The sequence below is a fragment of the Elephantulus edwardii genome, unplaced genomic scaffold, assembly GCF_000299155.1.
Source record: "Elephantulus edwardii isolate Elephantulus edwardi_28Jun2011 unplaced genomic scaffold, EleEdw1.0 scaffold00208, whole genome shotgun sequence".
Classification (NCBI taxonomy): Eukaryota; Metazoa; Chordata; class Mammalia; order Macroscelidea; family Macroscelididae; genus Elephantulus; species Elephantulus edwardii.
The window spans coordinates 2400609-2408166 of record NW_006399958.1 but is presented as its reverse complement, the minus strand read 5'-3'; the positions used below and the strand labels follow the sequence as shown (position 1 = coordinate 2408166).

The window sequence follows — 7558 nt, the reverse complement described above, 5'->3', positions numbered from 1 at the left end:
CTTCCTTCCACCCCCACCCCCACCCCCTAGACTCCTGCCCTTACCATATACGGCCTCCATTCGCCTGGACAATTCCACTGACCTGTCAAACTGCCACTAACCCAGTGACTCTTTCTCTGATCAGAGGCACAAACAGTTCACCAGCCCTTGTTGTCATTGTTGTTATGTGCTGTCGAGTCACTTGCGACTCATAGCGACCCTATGTACAACAGCCCTAAACCCTGCTCTATCCTGTGCCAATTGCACTGCCTCTGACACACCCATCCCGATTACCCCAGTCACTGAATCAATCCACCTCATAAAAGGTCTTCCCCTCCTGCGCCGTCCCTCCACCCTCCCAAGCATGATGTCCCTCTCCAAGGACCTGTCTCTCCTTACATGTCCAAAGTATGTCAGACAAAGCCCCAGAATCCTTGCCTCCAAGAAGTAGCCTGGTTTAACCCTCTCCAGGGCAAATCTGTTTGTTTTCCTAGCAGTCTATGGTACCCTCAATACTCTTCTCCAGCACCACAACTCAAAGGCATCAATTCTCTTTCTATCCTCCCTGGTCATTGTCCAACTCTCTAATGCCCTTAGGTTTCTTTTTTTTTTTTTAATGAACACATAACTTTAATACTCCACATTATATATCTTGATCACAATGGTGGTAACCTCCTGGTCAACAATCTTGTGAGTTGAGCTGATTCTCATTTTCCTGTCTATCAGGCAGATATTCTCTCCTCAGCTGGTCTGACTTAGAGCCTCCATTTTTCACACGGCGGGACAGGAAAGCAGGGACAGGGTGATCAGCCTTCTCAAGTGGATGTTGGCTTCCAGGCACATTTTCACGAAGTCCTGGATAACACTGACTTTTATCTGTGCAGTACTGTTGCACTGAAGAGGTGCAGTCAGGGGCCTCTGCTTCTTTCTCACATTCTGCTTTTCAAATTCTGCCTTCCTCTTGGGATGAGTCTTGGACTTGAGGTGGTCACTGATAGCAGACTCGCAAACGTGATTCAGAACCGCATTGCAAGAAGTGCAGAAGTTTTCCTCCATCTTCATGCAGCTCACCTCCAAACTCAGTGACTCGACCCAGAGGTGTCACATACAGTCGAGCAGGTGGTGTTGTTAATACAAATCGTTCCGTTCTGACTTTGAATAGGGATCAGCTTAGTTTCCAGTTCTTTTCTTCTTGATGCTTAACAGGGAAGGGTCTCCAGTGCAAACCCAGAGGCACATCAAACCCTGGCACTTTCTGTACCCTGAGAGGTCTCCAAATAATTTTTTCAACAAGTGGTGGTGAGGAAAGAGTTTCTGGGTTTGCATCCTATTTTCCCTGCGGTACCAGAAAGTCATGCTTTTACTCTGTATCAGGGTTGCAGCTAGGGCAGGCGGACGAGACACGTCCAGCACTTAGGCTTCAATGCAAACCCACGGCCACCGTCACCAAGCCTGCGGGCTTTTTGGAAGAAGCTTCTGTTGGACAGGGAGGTGGGTGGATTTGAAACACCAGCCTTTAGGACCAGCAGCCTCTTACCTTACCCGCCACACCATTGGTGTCAGGTGCCATGGTGTCAGGACTGACCCCAAGCTGAGCCTCCAGCAAATTGCACAGGAGGAGATTGCCCAGCTGGCTCCTGTGGAGTAACAGATGGATTTGAACCGCGAGCCTTTGGGTTGGCAGCGCAACTCTTTACTCACCACCCCACCAGGGACCCCCACCGCCTCCCAGCTGCTTTTTCTGACTTTTTTTCCTTTGCTCTCAAACACCGCCCTCTGCTGGCTGTGACTTCCCTTCTGGAAGCTGAGGAGGAATCACTTACTGATCTCAGACCAATGATGTGAAATCCTCTGACTTTTCTTTTTTTTTAATTTTTTAAAAAAATCCTAGGGGAAGGGGAGCTCTGGTGGCCTAGTGGCAAGGAGCTGCAACTACAATCCCAGAGGCGAACGGTTCAAATCCACCAGATACTCTGCCGGGGAAGGAGGGACAATCTCCTCCTGTACCAGTCAGATCTGATTTGACAGTACACTCATACAAAAATAATAAAATAAAATAATAAAAATTTTAAAAATTAAAAAAAATCCTCTGAAATTTTGGACGCTGGATTTCCATTTCTCCAGAGCCAGAGAGACACCTGTTTGGTAATCAGGAGCAGGGACATTGCCTTGACCATGAAGAGAGGGAAGGTGACTATTCTTTGTAAGTGACACCAGTGTGGACTTGAAGGGCCCCCCTGGTGGAGCTGCGGCCAAGGCATTCAGCCCCTGGCCTGAAGGATGGTCAGTCTTTACTGCCCACCAGAGGCTTCCCCAGGACAGAGTTGGGTCCCGACCACCTTCACACTTCACACCTCACCCCTTCACACCGTGTCTACGCTGGGGAGCAGCTTTTCTTGTTCTAACCCTCTCTGCTTTATGGACCGTGACATCAGGGTCCTTCTTGATAACGTGTCCCAAGTATGTGAGCTGAGGCCTCCTGACCTTCCCGGCTAAGGAGCCTTCTGGTTCCACTTCCTGCAGGACCGAGGTGTTCGGTTCTGTCGCGATCCATGAGCACCTCGTACTCGGCACCAGCACCTTACCCCAGATGAGGCCTCAATTGAGTCCTCTTCAGCCTGTTGGATTCACTCTCCAACTCTGGCCGCGCATACCAGGCAACTGAAAATGCCACAGCTTGGGTCAGGTGCACCTTAGTCCTTCAGGTGACAGCCTGAAACCGTGGTTTCTGGAAAGATCCGTGGTGGTGGCCTGGCTAAGCGCTTTCTTATTACTCAGTGACGGCAATCTCCCCAGTGCTTCCTCAGGAGAAGGAGCTCGTGGTCTGCAAGCCTAGTGAGGGCAGCAGGGGGACAGGCTGAGTTCTCCCAAAAGGGAACAGTCCCCATCAGTAACACCCACAGCACCAAACCGAACCCCGGTGATCACACGTGGCACCCCACACTCCTGCACCCACTAGGGAGCCCCACTTCAGTCACACTGCCCTAATGGCTGGCTCTGAAGCCCATTGCTGTTGCAGACCGAGGGTCCCAAAGAATGGAATAATTTTCTAATTAATAATGAGACAAACAGCCAGGAATGAGATAGAGCAGAGAGCATAAAACAGGGGATCAGCAGTTCTCGACTGAAGACCCCAAGCCAAGCTTCTCTGTATCTTTATTGAAAATTATCAGGAAGTCAATCACAAAGAGAAGTCAATGCAAATGAAGCCAAGCTCTTTCTATTGAAAACCTTCTTCTTGACTCAGGAAGGAGGGGTTCACAAATGCAAGAATTTGGTAAACCCTTAAGGATTACCTTGATGCCTCAGGATGAACTCTAGCTCAGGAAGTAACACTCCTCTGTAGGAGTGTCTTGCTGTCTCCTGTCTGCAGGGAACAATCAGCTCATTTTCTATGACCTGTCACAAGAGAAATCCTAACTTATAAATCTGTAATTCCTTCAATTCCTGAACAAGGATTTTCATATACTATTTGGTATAAAGCTTGGCTTCCCATACACCGCAATGCCATGGCCGCCCCACGGACTCACAGCCACCCTCACAGCCACGGCTTATTAGGGAGTTAACAGGATACAATGATGCCTTGGTCAGGGGGGCTTCTCGAGGGCACTGACACATCCACTGACCTTCAGCCTCCCAGCTCATGTCAAGAATACAAAGTCCCTAAAAAAAAAAGTCCCTGTGTTGTTGTTGTTGTCATGTACCGCCGAGCCAACCATGACTCCACAGTGACCCTGTGAACAGAGGGCCAGGACCTTGCCCTGTCCTGACATCCATGCCACCTCCAATACACTTGTGCCCATTGTCCAGGTCACCGCGTGGGTCCGTTGTGGTGAGGCTCCTTTCCTCATATGCTGACCCTCCCCACTTTTCCAGATACGATGTAGGAAGGGACTGTTGTAGAGGGAGTTATGGGGGGGAGGGTTCAGACCACCAACCTGTTGATTTGCAGCGGAGTTTGTAACCACTGCACCATCAGGGCTCCTTTGAGGTTATTCCAAAGGCTTTTTGGAGCTCTGGTGGCCTGGTGGTAAAGAGGTGTCCTGCCGACCCAAAGGCTCACAGTTCACACCACACGGCTGCTCTGTCTATGGAAGGATGGATGGTCTCCTCCCAGGCGATTTATGGCCTCTGAAAACCTGCTGGAGGGTCAGCTATGAGCTGGTTCTGGCTTGGAGCTATGCAACAACTACCGCTAAAAGGGTTTTGAGGAAAAAGGATGACAGCCTTTGAGTCGTGGTACTGGAGAAAAGCACTTAACAACCCATGCCTGGCCAAGAGCACACACACACACACACATTAGCCATAATCTTTTTTTTTCTTTTATGAGGCTCAACTACGTAATTTATTGTTCTTAAGTCCTGGAGCAAATTCCATCTACCACTGGGTTGTTTTACAACTCGGAAGTCTGCATGCAAGGCAGAAGTGAAGTAAGGAACTGCTTATGAGGTTTTCCATCAATTCTAACAACTAAGAAATAGTGAGAAGAGTTGGGACCTCAGAAGGCTTTTAGGACCAAACAGTAGGTTCTTGTGTCCAGGAGAAAACGAATATACTTACCAGTAGTGTTAATGCTCACTCACAGCTCTTCTGCGGGGATCTAAATCGTTGAAGTGTCCTCCTTTGTTTCCAGCTGGGAGCTGGGGCCTGTCAGTCCTGTCAGCCACGAGGACCTGATGTGGACCACCGTTGGCCAAGTGTCCTTCAGATCCACACTTAAAGCAAGTGAGTGGGAGCTTCCTCTCTACTTCCTTGCCTATCTGTGGCTCTCATCTGTGACACTGTCTACTGAAGTATTAGCCATTATCTTGGAGAAGGTGCAGCCGGAGGGCTCTCTGGAGGAAGAGATGGCTGAGCTTTGCCTCTCATCCTTTGGACACGGTACCGGGCAAGGGTTTTCACCAGAGAGGGACATCATGCTTGGACAGATGAGAGGTCAGTGAAGGAGAGGAGGATCCCCCCGCCAATGAGATAGACTGACATGATGTCTTCAGCAATGGGCTTGAATGTTTGAGAGACGGTGGAGGATGGCACAGGAGAGGGTAGGGCTGAGGTTAGCTGTTCACAGGGTCACTCTGGGTCTTACTAGATTTGACAGCACCTAACAACAACAACAACAACAGAGTGTGTTACTGTATTGTGCCACTGACCAGGAGCCAGCTGCTTGCCCCCACCAGCCGCTTGGCGGGAGAAAGCTGGGCAGGGGCATCGCGTAACGCCTTGCCACCCTGGGTTTGCCAGTGAAGGGCTACTGGGAGCTGGTGTAGAGTCGACAGCGGTGAGTCAGGATCAGGTCGCCTGAGTCATCGTCAAAACAACAATGAACTTGTTGCTGCCAAGGTCAAGTGGCTGCTGACTCACCATGACCCCACGTCCCCAGACCTAGACACTGTGCTGGCGCCACCCACCAAATCTTAATATGAAAAGTAAGATCTTAAAAGGCTCACTCAGTGGCCAGTGACTTAGCTGAAGCCTGGAACAGAGCACAGAAATAAGGACACGCAACACAAGAGATGGGGGCTGTCATGCAAAGACACAGGCCCTGCCACGTTTCCTGCAGTGTCATCTTCTTCTTCTTCCTCTTCCTCTTCCTCTTCCTCCTCCTCCTCCTCCTCTTCTTCTTTTTTAATGAAAATGTACAGGGATTTTGGATTTCCATTCATTCATCATTACACTTTTCTCTCTGCCCTCTCCTCCAGTTTGCTCCTCTCTTTAAAAAGTAAAATTCTGTGGCCTAGTGGCAAGAAGCTGTACTACAATCCCTGAGGTGCATGGTTCGAATCCACCAGATGCTCTGCTGCAGACGGAGGAACAATCTCCTCCTCTACCTGTCAGATCCGATTTGACGGTACACACACCAAAAATTAATAAAAAAAAAAGAAAAAAATAAAAAGTAAAATTCTTTCATTGTTTTACAATCCCTCCCCCCAAGTCCACTCCACTATGCAGCCTTCGTTCTGGACTCCTGTCATGACAATAATACCTGATCATATATCCTTTTTAAATAGTTCTATCCCTCATCTGTTTCAGTGCAGTATACATCATTTATCCCCTCTTCCTCAGTCTCCCCCCAGCCCCAATGTCAGTCCCGTTTTGCAGCGTCATTTAACAACAGCAATGAGAGGGAAGCAGCCCAGGTGCCCTTCCGTGGGCTGGTGGCTGACAAGCCTGTGGGGCATTTGCACAGCGAGCGCTCTGCCCCACCAAAGGATGGTGGACGTTCACCGAGTGCCACGTAACGTGGATGCAGCTAGGGGACATCATGCTAAGTGAAAGAAGTCGTGCACAGAAGGAATACTGTGGTAGAAGCCCACTGATAGAAAAAGCATGGAAGGAGAGGACAGGCAGTGGCCTCTTGCAATTTGTTGTTGTTGAGTGCTGTCGACTCGTGTGACACTCATAGCGACCCTATGAACCAAAGGCCTGAAACCTTTCTCTACCTGTCGTCATTTCTCCAGGTTCATAGTTTCCAGAGGCACGAGGTTTAGGAAGTGGATGCCATTCCTGTCTTCCACTGGGAGCTCCACCAAACACTGTCCACCATGGACAGCTGTTAGGGCACTTGACCCCCCTAATGGCACAAGGTTCAGCTTCACAGGAAAGCCAGCTTACCACTCTACAACAAATTGACAGAAGAGTCCTGTACGACTTGGAAGAATGTTCCTACAAAATAATAAAACCAGGCCCTGGGGCCCAAGAGACATTTAAATACAAGGACCCTCGTGCCTCTGAAACGTGCTGGAGGGGCAGCTATGGGTTGGTTCGCATTCCACAGCACACAGCAACGACATTAGAAAAAGCTAAGGAAAGGTTGACACACAGGTACAGTCATTCTTGGATGGCTATCAGGGATGAAAAGGAAGGGAGAGGAGGGTAAAAAAGAATGACTAGAAGGGGAGCTCTGGTGGCCTAGTGGTAAGGAGCTGCAACTACAATCCCAGAGGCGAATGGTTCGAATCCACCAGTTGCTCTGCCAGGGAAGGAGGGAGAATCTCCTCCTGTACCAGTCAGATCTGCTTTGACGGTACACTCACACAAAAAGAATAAAAAATTTTTTTAAAAAAACCCAAAAAACAAAAAAGAATGACTAGAAAAATTGAGTGTGAACAAAACCCACAATATACACTTTGATCAGTCATTGTAATGAATTGCATTAATCAGAATTAACACTTAAAGGCCAAATGGATGTGAATGGGATTGTTGTTGTTGTTGTTGTTTTTATTTGATGCTGTCGATTCGTAGACGATTCATAGCGACCCTATGAAGGAACGGCCTGAGCACTGTTCTTACATTGAGTTTCCAGAGGCAAGCCATTTCGGAAGTGGATGCCGCTCCTGTTTCCAGAATGGGATTGTAGTCACAGTAAACTAAATTTGTGTGGGTAAAAAGGCATGAAACGTCAATCACAATGTTATAAAAAACAAAAACAAAAACAAAAAAAAACACCCAACAACCCAAATAGGGAGCTCTGGGGCCTAGTGGCCAAAAAGCTGCACTGCAATCCCAGAGGTGAGCGGTTCGAATCCCCTAGATGCTCTGCTGGAGAAGGAGGGACAATCTCCTCCTTTACCAGTCAGAT

The 7558-nt window shown here is 48.7% G+C and overlaps 1 pseudogene; it reads right to left on the bottom strand.

The window, feature by feature from the left end:
* Positions 1 to 658: 658 nt before the first annotated feature.
* Positions 659 to 1549, bottom strand: LOC102872107 (annotated as a pseudogene).
* Between the last annotated feature and the right edge of the window lie 6009 nt (positions 1550 to 7558).